The sequence below is a fragment of the Coffea eugenioides genome, chromosome 4 (assembly GCF_003713205.1).
Source record: "Coffea eugenioides isolate CCC68of chromosome 4, Ceug_1.0, whole genome shotgun sequence".
Classification (NCBI taxonomy): domain Eukaryota; kingdom Viridiplantae; phylum Streptophyta; class Magnoliopsida; order Gentianales; family Rubiaceae; genus Coffea; species Coffea eugenioides.
Genome location: NC_040038.1, coordinates 16,620,724 through 16,640,641, shown reverse-complemented (window position 1 = coordinate 16,640,641; position 19,918 = coordinate 16,620,724). Strand labels below are relative to the sequence as shown.

Genomic DNA, 19,918 nt, shown 5'->3' with positions numbered 1-19,918 from the left:
TTAAAGAGTCTGTATTGGTGGGAGAACATGAAGAAGGAGATTGCTCAATTTGTCCAAACATGCTTAATTTGTCAACAGATTAAAGCTGAACATCAGAAACATCGGGACTTTTGCAACCTCTAGAAATACCTGAGTGAAAATGGGAGAATATCACCATGGATTTTGTATCGGGACTACCAAGAACACAGAGAGGTCATGATGTAATTTGGGTGATAGTGGATAGATTGACCAAATCGGCTCATTTTCTTCCAATTAACATGAAGTACCCATTGGAAAAGTTGGCTAAACTGTATTTGGATGAAATCATTAGGTTACATGGAATCCCTTTCAGTATCGTGTCGGATAGAGATCCAAGATTTGTTTCGAGGTTTTGACAAAAGATGCAAGAAGTTTTAGGGACTAAATTGAACTTTAGACTACCTATCATTCTCAGACCGATGGACAGTCTGAAAGGACAATTCATACCCTTGAAGATATGTTGAGAACTTGTGTTCTGGATTTTGGGGAGAGTTGGAGTAAGTTTTTGACTTTAGTGGAATTTTCCTATAACAACAGTTTCCACTCTTCTATTCAAATGGCTCCGTATGAAGCGCTTTATGGTCGAAAATGTAGATATCTGATTTGTTGGGAGGAAGTAGGTGAACGGAAGATCTTAGATCCGACTACAGTGTTATGGATTGAGGAAGCTAATGAGAAGGTAAAGTTGGTACACTAGAGATTCCAGACTGCACAGAGCCATCAAAATAGTTATGTCGATAATCGGAGAAAAGATTTAGAATTCGCGGTTCGAGATCTAGTGTTTCTCAAGGTCACACCGTTGAAAGCAAGTTTGCTGTCTGGAAAGGGAAAGAAATTATAATCAAGGTTTGTAGGACCTTATAAGGTTATCTAGCGTGTAGGGAGTGTAGCATACAAATTGGAGTTGCCGTCGATTTTATCTCGAATCCATAATGTATTTCATGTGTCTATGCTTAAAAAATATCACCCAGACCCTTCACATATCTTACAACCTTTGAGTATTGAAATTGATGAGACCTTAACCTATGAGGAGAACTCGGTTAAACTTCTGGATAGAAAGGTGAAGGAATTGAGAAATAAACAGATACCATTAGCAAAAGTCCTCTGGAAGAACCATGGGTTGGAGGAAGCAACTTTGGAGGTCGAAGAAGCAATTCAAGAAAAGTATCCAGACCTGTTAACCAATCAAGGTAAATTTCGAGGACGAAATTTTTCTTAAGGGGGAGAGGATGTGAGGACTCTAAAAAGTGTTATTTTTTGACTCCTAATTTTGCTCATTTAATTATTTATCTGAATATTTGCTCCGATTATTATTTTTTAACCTTATTAGACTTAAATACATGGAATTATGACTTCATTATATTTTTAAAGTGACTCGTTTCAAAAATTAATTTTTGGAAGCTCGATTAATGAAAATAGTGAAAACGTGCTTGAAAACTTTAGCCTATTGGGAGTACAATAAACTCGAAAAATTGGAGAGATGTACAATGATTCTAAAATAGGTAATTTTAGGTTTAAATGCTCAAGTGATAGTTAATGGTACGATCGTTAGAAGAATTTCTCGAAAATTTCCCTCTATCGCGCCTAAATTGGAAATACGCGTTTTCACGCGCGCGATTAATTTTAGGGACTTTAGACCATTATTTTGGAGCAATTAAGAGTGAATAATATTTGTACGAATATAAGTGTATTGGAGGTTTAGTGTACTGGCGAAATAAACTCGAGAGAAATCGAGCCCAAAACGCGCGCGTATACGCGCAGAGTAGAGTTGACTTTTGTACCAACTTGGGCCACACCTTGAAGCATCCCAAGGAAGTTACATTTTTTATCAACTCTCTCTCTCTTCCTCACAAGAACAGCCGGCCATCAAGCTGCAAAAACAACACGCAAGTTCTTCATTTTTCATCCTCATTTGTTCAACAAAAACACCACCAAATGCCACCAAAATTTAATCATACTTAACTTAACACTCGGAGAGTTCATCTAGCTACAAAAGAAGGGAGCTTTCCATGTTATCTTGGACCAAGAGAGAGCCGAAATTTCTGCTTAGCTCATCAATCAAAGTAAGTAATGATCAAACCTTCTAGTTTTGATTTATGTAAGTTCTAGTACACCTTTAAACTCTTGTATTCATGTGGGTGGCTTGTTATTGTTGAAAAATTTTGATGTGGGCTCTATGAACTCTCTCTCTTGGATGATGGCTGATGTGATGATTGATGATGGATTTAATGTTAGTTTAGTGTTCAAATTGGTAAATTAATGGTGCATGGCAAGTATAAACTTCAAGGAATGCATGGCTGAAAAATTTTCAATTCTGCCCCTGTTTTGATCGTGCTTTTCTTTGCGAAATTCTGAGGGTTTGATGGTTTATATGTGATGTTTATATATTTTATAGATGGTTTATAAAGTTTACTCGAAAAATATTGAAATTTGGTTGGTCAAATGGATTAATCTTGCAAAGCTAGTAAATCTGGAAAGTTTTTCCCGTAATGCTCAGACAGCCTTCGTGTTTCGTCCATATCTTTGTACTCCGACATCGAAATCAAGTGCCGTCGGTGGAATTTGAAACTAGACATCCCCAACTTTCCAACGGTATAAAATACAACCCCTAGTTCTACCCGAATATTCTGTACTAACCATTTAAAGATGACTGTACTGTTTTTTCTGTTTTCCTGGAACGAAGTTCAGAAGCTGTAACTTGAGGCTCGAATTTGAGCTAGTTGTGTGCTGAATTTTAAAATGATTTTTTCTGTGAAAATATAGTTTTATGAATGTGTTTTCCAACGCTACCAACCATTCTTAATTCCAAGTTGAATTGAGTGATTTGTGATCAAAATACGAAACTTGCCCTGTTCTTGAAAACCCTAAATTTTGGACAGAATTGATGCTAGACTTGGTGTAGACTTGCCAATTGATTTTCTTAGAGTTAAAACACTTACCAAGTGTACCATGAATGTTCCTTAGGTTTTTCCTATACAAATGAATCATGTTTGAAGGATTTTCATTGACCAAATGTTTGGAATGGAAAACCAAAAAAAAAAACTCAAGGCAGTTCTGCCATAGGATTTTCGAAACTTTGGTTGTTTGGATGACTACCTTCTCAAAGGTATTTTTCCATGAAATTTGATAGAGGGATACCCTTTATATAGGAGTATTATACTGCCGAATTTGGTACCAATCCGAATCCATTTCGCTGCTCGACTAAATTACCAAAGTTCAAGACTTGATTTTAGAAAACCATTGTTTAACATGAAAATTTGGGTAATTTTGGGCTTCCATTTCTTGGTGTTCAAAACTCCGTTTCTCGTTCCGCTTGTTTTGTTGTAAACGTGGATTACAACACTAATAGAGTTACAAATTTCAAAGGCTAGTTTCAATCAAGTGAATTTTGCCGAATTTTCAAAGTTGGCCAAAAACCAACTTGAACCTACCTTGATAACGCAAGTTAAGATCTTCAAGCTCCATTTGAATACCTTCCTCTTTGATTTGTTGAATGGTTCCTTCTAAGAATTTGTAGTACATTGAAAGACATTTCCAACGTTACCAAATTTACCAATTTTCAACAATCGTAAAGTGAGTTATGATTTTTCAAACATTGTACCAAAAATAAAAAATTTTGAACATTTGAAATGAAATCCGCGCGAGAAGCATTTTGCTGGAATCCGGCCAGTTTCTGGCCGGATAGTCGGCCGGATTGCCGTGGGATTTGAAAAAAATTTGAGGATGGCTACTGCCTCCAATCCGGCCGGATTGTGATATGGCCAGTCCACTTTCGACTTCGGTCGTTCGTTTCGAGATTTATTCGCACGTACTCGTTCCCATCCAATGATTTTAAGGATAATAAATCCATTTTTACTCAAGTCTTATAACTCGTTCGAGTTTCGATTTTTAAAAAGAACTCGATCTCGATTTTCAAATGAAGTTAGACTCAATTTTCGAGATACTTTCTAGACCGTGTTAGTGTGCAACTTTCCTCATTTTTAGGGATTGTTAGTAATAGTCTATTGTTAATTGTTCAGGCACCCAAGCGGAATTTCAAAAGGATCCCACGGCGGACGCTTGAATTTCGAGTGCCCATTTTCTTCTAGTTTTACTTGGTGAGTGTCAAGTGTGTGTTATTTGAACCACTGTGAACCAGATACATGTTTATTTGTTATTGATACTTGAGATTTCAAAATTCCAGACGGGGGTGTACTTTATCGCACCCGTCCTCGCTTGAAATAAATGACTCGCACTTGAACTACTCGAATGTCTCAATTTCTTGCACATGTTATTGTTTGCTTGACTTGAAATAGTATGCTATGGCTGCATACGTCGTTGGAGTGAATCTCCTCGACACTCAAACATGCTTGGGGGACGCCCACATCTCATTGGCGAACCTTGGACTCGAGCCGGCATGGGTTTGGTCGGGCTCATTGGTAAATCATGAGAAAAATTGGAAAGTTTGATCTAGTGAGAGATCTTGCTTGGCATACTCGAGTAGTATTGTCTTAAACAAATGATAGGCGGGCCCGAAACAGGGGTATGTAAGGTGAAAGGGGACAGGTTAAGTGAAGTTCTACGGACCAAATCTATCCGAGTGACGGAGTGTCAACTCGTGGAGGTTATTGATCGTGCAAGTGGAACATAACTCTTGAGAGATTCAGTATCCTTGAATTGTTTATGATTACTTATCTCGTAAATTGTTAATCATTGGATATATTATTGCTCGACTTGTCAATCTAGAATTGTTACTTGAACAATGTGCTTGCATGTGTGTTCTTGGCCTCACGAGCGTTTTTCTCACCCTGTAGATTTCCATTTTGTGGACTTTTGTAATAGGGTTCCAATTCCTTTGACTAGACATTTTGGCTATTGTATATTTTGGGATGTATTTGGAAACCCGTGATATGGATTTGGTAATTGTTTAATATTGTTAAGATTGAACGCTTCCGTACTAATCGCATTTATATTATCTGGATGTGATGTCTAGTACCGTTATAAGCTTGAACGTGTATCGCTTGAGTCCTGGCGAGAGTTGGGCAGGCGTCCCGCGGATACCCTTTGGTTCGCCTTAGGGAGAAGTGGGGGCGTCACAGTTGGTATCAGAGTGCTAGATTAACGCTAGGTTAGAGATCTATATGGTAGACATATTAAATACTCAACCCTTAAGACCTGAAATCGGATATTTAAGTTGCACCTTAAGGGATATTTGGAGCATACCAGTGATTGGGTTAGGCATGCATAAATGACATCCGAACTAGATAGTGATTTAATTTCTAACCGAAAGGTGCTATTATTTTTCAGGGATGGAAAACGGAAATGGAGTTCCGGCAGCTAACGAAAATGGCCATGCGAATGGTCATGTAGTACCTCCTAGGCCTATTTTCTACCGAACGCTAGGTGGAGGAGCTCGAGTACGCAATTTTCCATCTGACAGATATCCCCGATATTCGTGTAGGGTTAACTTTGCCTACTCGAACCACCTCGTGCTTGTTCTGGACGACGAGCGTCGTCAGCTAGTGGATCTTAACAGGGATCTTCAGGCAGAGGTGGATGAATTTAGACAGATGGTTAGCGCTTAGGGCGAGAGGATCGCCGAGCTCGAGAAGCTGATAGAGGGCGAGGTAGTTACATCTGCTGTTGTTAATAAGAAGCTCCGGAGCACTAGGGCACAGCTTACTAAGTTAAGGGAGGAGGTTCGTGATAGGGATTCCGGGATCCTAACTGATGCCACTAAACTAATGGATGAGATGATGGGTGTAGCTCAGAACTCTGAGAAGGAGGATCCGGAGGAGGATCCTAAGTAGGAGGTTCCTCCTGATAGTCCTACTGCGGACTAGGTCTAGGCGGATTGACCTCTGTTTTGACCCTTTTGACTAGTATAGTTAGAATTAGTTAGGGTGAAACTAAGTGCTGAGACCATTGTATTTTGCATGACAGTGTGGCTTATTTTTGAAGCACTTGCTTTTACTTTAGTCTTCTGTGACTAAAAGTACTCTTGTGTCACCTGTGTGCTATATTTTTGTGACTACCCCATGACTTGCTAATTGTATGAATTTGATGTGTTATGAATGTAAATTATTATTATTTTCAATATTTTCTTGATTTGTTCCTGCTTTCTATTTTGTACAGCATAATTGACTTATTTCTTGCACTAGGCACGCCTAAGTTTCGGAAGGGGCTAAGAAGGGGCCGAGACCGGGGGCGAGGGACTAGACAGGCCCAACCTCAGGGGAATGACCAGGGATCTGCAACTGGACCGACCCAGGGTCAGGAAAATATTGAGGGTAATCAAGTGGCTACTGCCATTAACAGGATGACTGATATCCTAGAACGCTTAGCTGATAGACAAGATCCTGGATCGCATAACCAAATTGGGGGATAGGATAGGGGTGAAGATAGAGCCTTAGAGAGATTCTTGAAATTTAACCCGCCTAAGTTCCTGGGCGAACCTGATCCTGAGGTAGCGGAGAATTGGTTAAAAAGGATGACCAACATATTCGCTGCTTTAGATTATACTGAGGATAGGCGAGTGAATTTTGCAACTTTTCAGCTTGAGGGAGTAGTTCCTGCTTGGTGGGACATGGTGAAAGGAAAATGGGAAAGAGTTCAAAACCCTTGGACTTGGAAGAATTTTACGAGGGAGTTTAATGAAAAGTTTCTTCCACCTTTAATCCAGGAGAAGAGGAAGGATGAATTTATCAAAATTGAAACAAAGAACCCTTAGTGTAGCAGAGTACGAAGGAAAATTCACTAAACTTTCTAAATATGCTCCTGAATTGGTAACTAATGAACGGAAGAGGATAAAGCGTTTTGTACAAGGGCTCAATGTGAAAATTCAGGAGGGTTTGGCCGCAACCCAAATCTCGGCATTTACTGAAGCTTTAGAGAAGGCACAAAGGGTTAAGAGTGCAAGATTTCAAGTGAGAGACTTTCAAAATAGAAAGAGACATTTTTCTGGCTCTGCATCAGGGCAGCCTGGTATGAGTGCACAACCTTTCAAAATGGGAAGAGAAGCGGGAGGAACAAGGATTGCTGGAGCTTCTAGGAGAGCTCTGTCTAGAGAAGGTCGTGGTGGCCCAACTCAAGTTAGGGGAGCGCCTTCTACTGGTTCGGTAGTGACCCCTCAGTTTACTTGCGGATACTGTGGGAAACCCAATCATTCCGAGAATAACTGTTGGAGAAAGTCGGGGAAGTGCTTGTTTTGTGGGAGTGCCCAACATCAAGTCGCGAATTGTCAGAAAGCACCAAAAATGGGAAGTAACACTCAGAGACCGGAAAACTCAACCTCTAAACAGACCAGTGCCGGAGGAAGTCGATCGAAAGTGCCGGCTAGAGTTTATGCCCTGGACTATCAGCAGGTTCCTGAGGCGACTGAAGTGGTTGAATGTACAATTCCAATCTTTCATCGCTTAGTTAGGGTTTTAATTGATCCAAGTGCAATACATTCTTTTGTAAATCCTGACTTTATGAGTGGGATAGACTTGAAGCCAATTAAGTTACCGTATGACTTAGAAGTTAAAACACCTACTGGAGATCAAAGTTTAATTGCTAGCCTGGTATATAGAGATTGTGAAGTCTGTGTCGGGGAACGAAAACTATTGGCCGACCTGGTAGGTTTAGCAATTAGGGGATATGATGTGATTTTAAAAATAAATTGGCTTGCCTGTTATAATGCCCAGTTGAATTGTAAGACGAAAATTGTAGAATTGTGTATTTCAGAGAAGGCAACCCTGAAACTGGATGTAAGGGGTAAACTGGCTTCATCTGCACTTATTTCAGGAATTCAGACTAGAAAATTATTAAGTAAAGAAGTTCAAGGGTATTTGGCTTTTCTTATTAACACCCCTAGTGATAAGGTGAATTTGGAGGACATGCCTGTAGTGAAAGACTTTTCAGATGTTTTTCCCGAATAGTTAGAGTCTCTACCTCCAGAACGGGAAATAGCTTTTAAGATTGATGTAACTCCGGGAGTGACACCTATCTCTAGAACGCCATATCGGATGGCTCCAGCGAAATTGAAGTTGTTGAAATTGCAACTGCAAGACTTGCTGGAAAGGGGTTTTATAAAAGAAAGTGACTCTCCGTGGGGAGCCCCAGTTTTGTTCGTTAAGAAAAAAGACGGGAGTTTGACACTATGTATAGACTATAGAGCCTTGAATGGGGTCACTATTAAGAATAAGTACCATTTGCCCCACATTGATGAATTATTTGACCAATTGCAAGGGGTTGTAGTATTTTCAAAGTTGGATTTGAGACAGGGTTATTATCAGTTGAGAATTTTGGAGAAAGACATACCCAAAACTGCTTTTAACTCAAGATATGGGCATTTTGAATTTGCCGTGATGCCGTTTGGGTTAACGAATGCACCTGCTGTTTTCATGGATTTAATGCATAAGATCTTTAAACCTTTATTTAGATCAATTTGTGGTAGTCTTTAATGATGACATATTGGTGTATTCTAAGAATGTCAAGGATCATGAGAAACATTTGAAAATTATTTTGCAAACTTTGATCGAACATCAATTATATGCTAAGTTTAGTAAGTGTGAGTTCTGGTTAAAAGAAGTGACTTTCTTGGGACACATAATTTCTAAGGATGGGATTAAAGTGAATCCAGCTAAAGTTGAAGTTGTTTCGAAATGGAAACGATCGGAAAACCCTACCGAGGTTCAGAGTTTTATTGGATTAGCAGGGTATTACCGAAGATTTATCCAAAATTTTTCTAGAATTGCTGGACCCATGACCGAGCTGACTAAGAAAAGTGGGAAGTTTATTTGGAGTCCTAAGTGCGAAGAGAGTTTTCAAGAATTGAAAAGACGCTTAACCAAAGCCTCAGTATTAGCTCTACCCAATGGGAAGGATAGTTTTGTGGTTTACACAGATGCATCTAAGGAAGGTTTGGGGTGTATTTCGATGCAAAATGACAAAGTGATAGCATATGCCTCTAAGAAATTGAAATCGCATGAAGGGAATTACCCGACTCATGACTTGGAGTTAGCGGTTGTGGTCTTTGCTTTGAAGAAATAGAGACATTACTTGTATGGAGTAACGTTTGAAATCTTTACTAATCACAAAAACGTTAAGTACTTATTTTCACAAAAGATACTGAATTTGAGGCAACGTAGATGAATGGAATTTTTGGAAGACTATGACTGTACGATCAAGTACCATCCAGGGAAAGCTAATGTGGTGGCTGATGCTCTGGGTCGTCAAGTACAGATGGCTGGATTGATAATTAAGAAATTTCAATTGTTGGAAGAAGTCAGTTATTGGAATCCTCGACTGGAACCGAGGAAAGTAATTTTGGAAAATATTGTATTGAATTTCACTTTGATGGAACTTATCAAGGAATCTCAAGGAAAGGACAATGAAGTGCAGAAGTGGTTGGAAAAGGTTAAAAAGGGAGACAAGTCAGACTTTAACTTGGGATCGAATAGTATATTGAGATTTCGGAATCGGGTTGTTGTGCCAAAGGATGAAGGGCTTAAAAAGGAAATATTAGAAGAGACACACCAATCAAAGTTTACGATACATCCAGGAGGGAATAAAATGTACCAAGACTTAAAGAATCTGTATTGGTAGGAGAAATTGAAGAAGGAGATTGCTCAATTTATCCAAACATGCTTAATTTGTCAACAGGTTAAAGCTGAACATCAGAAACATTGTGACTTTTGCAACCTCTAGAAATGCCTGAGTGGAAATGGGAGAATATCACCATGAATTTTGTATCGGGATTACCAAGAACACAAAGAGGTCATGATGCAATTTGGGTGATAGTGGATAGATTGACCAAATCGGCTCATTTTCTGCCGATTAACATGAAGTACCCATTGGAGAAGTTGGCCAAGCTGTATTTGGATGAGATCATTAGGTTACATGGAATCCCTGTCAGTATTGTGTCGGATAGAGATCCAAAATTTGTTTCGAGGTTTTGGCAAAAGATGCAAGAAATCTTAGGGACTAAATTGAAATTTAGTACTACCTATCATTCTCAGACCGATGGACAGTCTGAAAGGACAATTTAGACCCTTGAAGATATGTTGAGAACTTGTGTTCTGGATTTTGGGGAGAGTTGGAGTAAGTTTTTGACTTTAGTGGAATTTGCCTATAACTATAGTTTCCACTCTTCTATTCAAATGGCTCCGTATGAAGCGCTTTATGGTCGAAAATGTAGATCTCCGATTTGTTGGGAGGAAGTAGGTGAACGGAAAATTTTAGATCCGATCACAATGTCATGGATTGAGGAACCTAATGAGAAGTTAAAATTGGTACGCCAGAAAATCCAGACTGCACAGAGCCGTCAAAAGAGTTAGGTAGATAATCGGAGAAAAGATTTATAATTCGCGGTTGGAGATCTAGTGTTTCTCAAGGTCACACCGTTGAAAGCAAGTTTGCTGTCTGGAAAGGGAAAGAAGTTATAACCAAGGTTTGTAGGATCTTATAAGGTTATCCAGCGTGTAGGGAGTGTAACATACAAATTGGAGTTGCCGTCGATTTTATCTCGAATCCATAATGTATTTTATGTGTCTATACTTAAGAAGTACCACCCAGACCCTTCACATATCTTACAACCCGAGAGTATTGAGATTGATGAGACCTTAACCTATGAGGAGAAACCGGTTAAACTTCTGGATAGGAAGGTGAAGGAATTGAGGAATAAACAGATACCATTAGTAAAGTCCTCTAGAAGAACCATGGGTTGGAGGAAGCAACTTGGGAGGTCGAAGAAGCAATTTGAGAAAAGTATCCAGGCCTGTTCACCAATCAAGGTAAATTTCGAGGACGAAATTTTTCTTAAGGGAGAGAGGATATGAGGACTCGTAAAAATTGTTATTTTTCGACTCCTAATTTTGCTCATTTAATTATTTATCTGAATATTTGCTCCGATTATTATTTTCTAATCTTATTAGATTTAAATACATTGAATTATGACTTCATTATATTTTTAAAGTGACTCGTTTCAAAAATTAATTTTTGGAAGCTCGATTAATAAAAATAGTAAAAACATGTTTGAAAATTTTAGTCTATTGGGAGTACAATAAACTCGGAAAATTGGAGACATGTACAATGATCCTAAAACAGGTAATTTTAGGTTTAAGTATTCAAGTGATAGTTAGTGGTACGATCGTTAGAAAAATTTCTCGAAAATTTCCCTCTATCGCGCCTAAATTGGAAAAACGCGTTTTCACGCGCGCGATTTATTGAGAGACTTTAGACCATTATTTTGGGGCAATTAAGAGTGAATAATATTTGTATGAATATAAGTGTATTGGAAGTTTAGTGTACTGGTGAAATAAACTCGAGAGAAATCGAACCCAAAACGCGCGCATATACGCGCGGAGGAGAGTTGACTTTTGCACCAACTTGGGCCACTCCTTGAAGCTTCCCAAGGAAGCTACATTTTTTATCAACTCTCTCTCTCTTCCTCACAAGAACAGCCGGCCATCAAGCTGCAAAAACAACACCCAAGTTCTTCATTTTTCATCTTCATTTCTTCAACAAAAACACCACCAAATGCCACCAAAATTTAACCATACTTAGCTAAACACTCGGAGAGTTCATCTAGCTACAAAAGAAGGGGGCTTTCCACGGTTATCTTGGACCAAGAGAGGGCCGAAATTTCTGCTTAGCTCATCAACCAAAGTAAGTAATGATCAAACCTTCTAGTTTTGATTTATGGAAGTTCTAGTACACCTTTAAGCTCTTGTATTCATGTGGGTGGCTTGTTATTGTTGAAAAATTTTGATGTGGGCTCTATGAACTCCCACTCTTGGATGATGGCTGATTTGATGATTGATGATGGATTTAAAGTTAGTTTAGTGTTCAAATTGGTAGATTAATGGTGCATAGCAAGTATAAACTTCAAGGAATGCATGGCTGAAAAATTTCCAATTTTGCCCCTATTTTGATCGTGCTTTTTTTTGTGAAATTCTGAGGGTTTGATGGCTTGTATGTGATTTTTATATGTTGTATAAATGGTGTATAAAGTTTCATCGAAAAATATTGAGGTTTGGTTGGTCAAATGGATTAATCTTGCAAAGCTAGTAAACCTGGAAAATTTTTCCTGTAATGTTCAGATAGCCTACGTGTTTCGTCTATATCTTTGTACTCCGACGTCGAAATCAAGTGCCGTTGGTGGCATTTGAAACTAGACGTCCCCAACTTTCCAACGGTATAAAATACAACCCCTAGTTCTACCCGAATATTCGGTACCAACCGTTTAAATATGACTATCCTGTTTTCTCTGTTTTCCTGGAATGAAGTTCAGAAGCCGCAACTTGAGGCTTGAATTTGAGCTAGTTGTGTGCTAAATTTCAGAATGATTTCTTCTGTTAAATTATAGTTTTATGAATATATTTTCTAACGCCACCAACCATGCTTAATTCCGAGTTGAATTGAGTAATTTGTGATCAAAATACTAAACCTGCCCTGTTCTTGAAAACCCTAAATTTTGGACAGATTTGATGCTAGACTTGGTGTAGACTTGCCAATTGAATTTCTTGGAGTTAAAACACTTACCAAGTGTACCATGAATGTTCCTTAGGTTTTTCCTATACAAATGAATCATGTTTGAAGGATTTTCATTGACCAAATGTTTGGAATGGAAAACCAAAAAAAAAAAACTCAAGGAAGTTCTGCCATAGGATTTTCGAAACTTTGGTTGTTTGGATGACTACCTTTCCGAAGGTATTTTTCCATGAAAATTGATAGAGGGTTACCCTTATTATAGGAGTATTATACTACTGAATTTGGTACCAATCCGAATCCATTTCGCTGCTCGACTAACTTACCAAAGTTCAAGACTTGATTTTGGAAAACCCTTGTTTAACAAGGAAATTTGGGTAACTTTGGGCTACCATTTCTTGGTGCTCAAAACTCCGTTTCTCATTCCGCTTGTTTTGTTGTAAATTTGGATTACAACACTAATAGAGTTGCAAATTTCAATGGCTAGTTTCAATCAAGTGAATTTTGCCGAATTTCCAAAGTTGGCCAAAAACCAACTTGAACCTATCTTGATAACGCAAGTTAACATCTTCAAGCTCCATTTGAATACCTTCCGCTTAGATTTGTGGAATGGTTCCTTCTAAGAATTTGTAGTACATTGAAAGACGTTTCCAAGGTACCAAATTTACCAATTTTCAACAATCGAAAAGTAAGTTATGATTTTTCAAACATTGTACCAAAAATAAAAAATTTTTAACATTTGAAATGAAATCCGCGCGGGAAGCATTTTGCTGGAATCCGGCCTTGAATCTAGCCATTTTCTGGCTGACTTACCTATCAAAGTTCCACCGGCTGCTGCATCTATGTGAGTTTTCGTTAGATATGTGAGTCCATTATAGAATGTTTGGACTATGAACTAGTCGGGTAAACTATGGTGAGGGCATCTTCGTTGTAACTCTAGATAGCGTTGCCAAGCCTCATCCAATGTGTCTCCTTCCTGTTGAGAAAAACTAGTTATATCCATATGAAATTTAGCAGTCTTGTCAGGTGGAAAGAACTTATTTAGGAAAGCTTTTGATAAATTGCCTCAAGTAATGAAGGTATTAGGAGAATGTAATTGTAACCAAACCTTGGCTTTGTCCCTTAACGAAAATGGGAATAGTCTAAGCCTAATTACATCATCCCTAACATCATTATGCTTAATTATATCACCAATTTCTAGAAATGTAGACAAATGAGAATTCGGGTCTTCAGTTACATTATCTCCATATTTAGATTGTTGTACCATGTGTATAAGAGACAGTTTAATCTCAAAATTATTACATTTACCGTAAATCTCACTATATTCGTTTGCAAACCATAACCTTTAGGCAATGCGAAGTCCCGTAATATTCTTTTATTCACTTCCTCTGCCATATGTTCGATTTGTGGAAGTTCAATTGTATTTCTCCTTCGCCTTGAGTCTCCACAGCCTCTCGTAGTGCTTCCCTTCGTTATCTTTTTAGAGACCTCTCAATTTTGGGATCTAATGGAATAGTGACTTGTACAATTCTCTGCATACACCGCAAGAAGCCACAATCAAAAGATTTATCAAAACTAAACTAAATACTAAATTACTTTAGACTACTCTATCTACTAAGTCTAAATATACTCACAATATAACACAATGTTTAAACTAATAAAGTTTGCTTAGCCTTAATATTGTCATGATCCCCGACAACGGCGCCAAAAACTTGACAAGGTTCTAGTCTACACTCCAAATTTTAACGTAATTCCCTCGTTCACTGCAAGTATACAGGTCGTGGTTCGTAGTACTAGAGAGTTAGGATCATTCTCATAAGAATCACTTTCAACTACTAAGGCTTTCCCTCACTCTATTACCTAAACTAATCTAGAGTTTTAACTAAGTAAAATAACCATAATGCTGAAACTATGCAAGAAAAATTAATAACTTGAAGAATTTCAACTAAACACAAGTGTCCTAGGGTATAGATCCACTAAATGTACCTTACTATGGATGAATTAGTCAATTATCACTAATACTCTTGTCTTGTGAAAGATGCATTTCACTCAAGCCATCGAAACTTGCTCTAGCAAATGAACTGAACTTAGCCAACACTATAGTTTCCCTACTTTCGTGGTGAAATCTAAAGTGAAGACTTAATCTAGATCAAGAAATGCCAAAAACATTCACCTAAATGTACCACTACTTTCTTATCCCTTCTCCTTAGATTCTACCTATTCCATTTCCATCATTGTCAACTACTCTCATACATTAATAACAACTATCATGGCTTGTAACTAGTGATCAAGCATTCACAAGTGTTAAATCAAGAATAAGTGAATTAGCAAGTACAAGATATAGCAATAATCAACTTTATTCAACCATAATCAAGGCACAAATAGTTTCATCTATCCCTAAAACACAAAAATTTAGCTAGACATAATAGATTTAACAACAAAGCTCATGTGTTCAATGTAACTAAGCATTAATGAAACAATAAAGAGAGCAAAGAGAAAGAAATGCTTATTCAAGTGAAGAAACAAGATCTTCAAGTTTCATCATTTTTATTGCCATAAAAAATACATTGTTATATCAAAAGTTCTTCAAAAGAAATAAAAACTAGAACTAAAACTATACTAAAACTAAGCTAGAGAGGAAAAAGAAAGAAAAGTTCTCTTTTCTGTCTAGAACTAATCTCTCCCACAACAATGTGTTTCTTTTTTGTTAAGAGTCAAGAAAAGAATCTCCTAGATCCATCAAAAGTTGGTACAAATTGTCCCTTTGTGTCTTGTCAAAGATAAAGAAAGAAAGAAAAGTCATGCAAGTTGGCAACTTGCAACTAGCATGAATCCCTCAGACCAATCTCTCGAGGGAATCTCCTAGGGATTGTGCAGAGCGAGTGATTCTCTGCGAAATGACATTCTGCTCACAATCCCTGGGAGAAACCACAAAGAATCCCTCGAGGGATTCTTCTTCTTCTTCTTTGGCTTTTCATTCTTGACTTGCACCACTTCTTTTAACCATTGTTGTGGCTTCTCAAGCTTCTAATACCCATCATTTCCCTTCCAATTAAGCTTGATCATTTTACCTACAAAAACAAAGAGATTTTGCAAGTAAAATGAAAAAATCACAACTAATTCATTTATCAATTTGAGGTGCAAATTAGTGGCATAAAATGGGCAATTTATACCAATTAATCTTATAAATTGACTCAAAAACATTATAAAGTACATTAAAAAAGATCACAAATTTAGCTATTATCAATTCCTAACCAATACATTTTGCCACGTTGAGGGAAGGATTTTAAACATGCATATGGTTCAAGTAAAATGTCATGTAATATTAACTCAAATGAGCCGATGAGTGGTATAAATAGTTCTATGCAAGTGCAATACAGGTAGTTGAAGAAGGTGTAATATCTAAGCAGCATTTTAGGGTTGCTACAGAGGTACTAAAGGATGCATTGCCAAAAGTTCGTCTTGTCAATGATAAAGCTGTCGATAAAGATACAGTGATTGAACAATCAAGCGGCCCTTCCATGTCTAAAATACAAAATCCTATACAGGTAAAGTGTCATGGAGAACCCAAACAAAATCGTCTTACAACACCATTGAACAAAATTAGAAGTACTCCGAAAAAGGTGTATTTATTGAGCAATGTTATTTTTTTAAGAAATAAATTAACATAGTTTTTACATGGCTAACTACATAATTGTTTGATTCTTGTCATATGTAAATTAGAAATCAAGTGCTTCAGCTAAAAAAATAGGTACGATAACATTTTATCCTACTTCAGAAAATTACTCAGATTCACCAAATTTGACGGTTAGTGTGCTTGGGTTTTAGCATTTTATTTATGATTCTTATTGTTTTCATATTAAAAGTTTTTTAATTTGAATTACAAACAGGATATAATGCTGCTCGATAAGGATAATCTGGCATTTTCCAGTCTTCAACACGTGGCCTCATCTTATCAATCATCATATTCGTCCACAGAAACTGATGCTCAAAATTTTGTTTCGTTACTGGTCAGTTAACTCATTTATCATCGTATTCATCCATAGGAATTGATCTCAAAGTTTTTTTTTTTACCGGTTAGTTAGAGTACAACATATTACTAGTTTAATGGTCACCAGAGTTTTCTTAGATTCATGTTGTAAATGGAAAATTTGCATAAAAATTTCGGTTTTATTTATGGTGTAGGAGAGGTGCTCCCAATTACAATGAACTCCTAGTGACAAAGAGGATACTAAACCTTATCCAGGTTTGAATAATACTTTTCTTTAGATTGAGTTTGGATGGTTTATATAGATTTGACTCATTTGTTTTGATTTTACCTTCTCCCTTAAACAATCGTATTATATTCAATCATTTGTACCCCAAATGAAAAGTAAATGTAGTCATTCTTTTAACAAACAGATTTGTCGAATTGCTGGGTAAAGTGCATATATCTTTGGAAAAGAGGATCCAGGGAAATGCTTGAGAAGATGCACAAACTAGAATTTTGTGTTTCAGAATTATTAATATCTTCGGTACAACTTTTGCAGTTTATTCTCAATGTATTGAAATTCTAATGGGAAAAATTAGATCATTAATGGGACATGAAAAAATTCAAAGTCTAATGCCATTTAGCGAATTGAAGATTTAAGCATTTCATTACTTTCTTAAATCCAAAAAGAACATTTAAGGCCCATGAGGTCTTGAGATTTTTTTTTCAAACATCATTCCGTAATTTCTATTTGCAACTTAAGTTATTAGATGAAATGTCATTGTGCCACTTATCACTTAGATTTTAGAAAATAATCTATTATCGGACGAAATATCATTGTGCCACCCAATCAGTTATTAGACGAAATGTCATTGAGAGGAAAATAATCATTGATAATGTTAAAAGATGTATTGGAAAATAAAAAACTTTTAGAGATATTTTCAATGGTAAATGATAAATTTTTTTACAATCTTAAATTTAAAAAATTACTAAAAATAAACGTTTATTAATGAATCATCAAGCCATTTCACAATTACACTATAAAAAGGGAAAATCCATTTTATAATTTAAAAAATTACTAAAAAAATATCAAATGTTTAAGAAAACTCAAAGTTTAGAGAGTATTTATTCATATTCTAATGCCATTTCACAAATTGATTGCGCCACCCTAAATCTAGCTTTTGCCTATGAAAAATGTCAGTTTTAGTGCTTTTAAATATTTTGAGATTGCATTTACTTGTAATCTAGAATTTTGTTGCATAAACATTAATGACAAAATCACATAAAATCCAATTTTCATTTTTATTGTATAACAAAAAAAAAAGATTGAGAAATGAATACTTGTTATTACTATATCTATATAACATATATTTTATCACAACGCCATGACCTCCCAAATACAATTTAGTGCTTGCTCTTTCGGAATTGTGATAAAGGAGAATTAGAAAGGACCCATAGTTTAATAGTAAAAGAATTAAGTGGTCTTTTGAACAATTACGTTATGCCACCGGAGATACAAGTTGCAAGTTGGCTTACTAATGCAATGTGTGGCCATAAGTTGTCCGTTAACTTCCAAGAAGTTATGGACTGTGATGGTGATGTTTTCCATTTTTTTTTTTTTTCACCTGGGGATACCTCAGACGACCTTAATTCTTTCTTCTTCACGTGTGAATACACGGTTTAAAACCTCGTCATGCGACATCGTTACAAAAGCGAAATGTCATACTTGTACGGTCAGGAAAAGATCTAATCATTCTGTCTGAATCTAGTAAGATAAAATACTCTCACGAGAGAACTCAGGTCTTGTAGGTGAAATATAAAAAATGAATACGGGTCTAACGACTCTCACCTTGGTTGCTTCTACGGCAGAAAGTAGGATGATCTTTCCCCCGTAGGCAGGAAGACCAAGATGTAGAATGCTTCAACGATGACAAAGGGCATGATCTTTCCACCGTAGGCAGGAGACTCCTAGTTGCTTACTCAGGATGAGCATCTTTGTCTATGTGTTTGGGTCCACTCGAGAGAAGGTAACCGGTAAAGGGTATCATTATCGGAAGGATTGAATGGCAAATACCGTTATGAAGACGTCAATATTTAAAATCCAAATTTTCGATCTAACCTATAGCTTTCCAATCTCCAAATTTTCATTGAGGTGGCACCAACTACCAGTCTCCAAAATATTCTATTGAATATTACATAAATTGACGATAATAATTTGAATTCCATTATTGGATAGACTTAATCGTTAATTTGAAAAAAAAAACATTATTTATAATGGATAAGTATCATCCCCTAGTTTGCTAATAAATAAAAGGTACCCCTATTGCAAATTTATTGCGTATATCTTATCCTTTCATAGAAAATTAATTTCTTTTTCAAATTAATAACTTTGAACTCTACAAAGATTAATTAGTGTGAAAAAGCTTAAACATTTTAAAAATCAATATTGATATACTTGTACTAAAATCTGAGACTAACCCTACTTAAAATCACATTTCATTATAAGGATTTCCTTAATAATTTTGTAGAGAATTCATAAACTCCATTCATTCATTAGGCAGATTTCAATTCTATTCATCACCAATTCAATTGAGTAAAGGCTGCTTCGACATTTATTGGTCATTAATTCAAATACAGTCGAATTTGAACTTATGGATCCACATAATTTGATTTTTCACCATTTACTTTCTTACATCTCATTTCCTACACAATAATTTACTCTTTTTTATTTGTTTTCCAGCAAGGAAGGACAACAAAAAATATTAACTATGTATTACCATGTGAAACTAGATCGAGAACTTAACACTTATAAAGGACTACAAAACAATTGCAATATGATTTGATTTTAGTTTCCTTTATTCTATTTACCTTACGATTGCGATTACTCATCCACATTGTACCTCACCATTGTATTTGGTTTCTAACTTGAACATCGGTAAAGATTTATTAGGTAAACATTTACATCTTAACATTGTTTATTTGTTGTCATGTATATGCATTTTTTAGAAAATTATGTACTATTCACTATAATCAATGCATCAGCAAAGTTTTTAAAATATTTTAAAATATATTCTAAAAATTCTGCTACAACAAAGTTTTTCAAAAACAGATAATCCAAATGGAGCCTATATCATTCTACAAAAATTTTTGGTTATCGATCAGTTCATTCAAACTTCGGTTCGATTTATTCTTCTCAGCATATCCGTGTACCACCAAATTTTTAAATCTAATTTTATTATCTTTCATTAATTTGTCCTCCCGCCATTTACTTCACCTAGTTGCCGCCAATTTGAAGACTTAGTTACGGCCAATTTGGACCTTGGGCGTAACTTTCCAATTACTTTCACCTTTTGGATGCATAGAAAACGAGCAACAAGAGTACAGCACCATAAGTTTATTTGCAGTACCACGGCTGCTCATGTACGGTGGGTCCATTTGCAAAGACCGGATTAGGCCTTATTCGCCGATATACAGTTGCTT

At 36.5% G+C, this 19,918-nt stretch overlaps 1 non-coding gene across 1 annotated transcript; it reads left to right on the top strand.

The window, feature by feature from the left end:
* Window positions 1-13,373: 13,373 nt before the first annotated feature.
* Window positions 13,374-13,480, top strand: LOC113769720. The gene has a single exon (XR_003468266.1). It is a non-coding gene; the product is annotated as a small nucleolar RNA R71 (small nucleolar RNA).
* The last annotated feature ends 6,438 nt before the right edge of the window (window positions 13,481-19,918 follow it).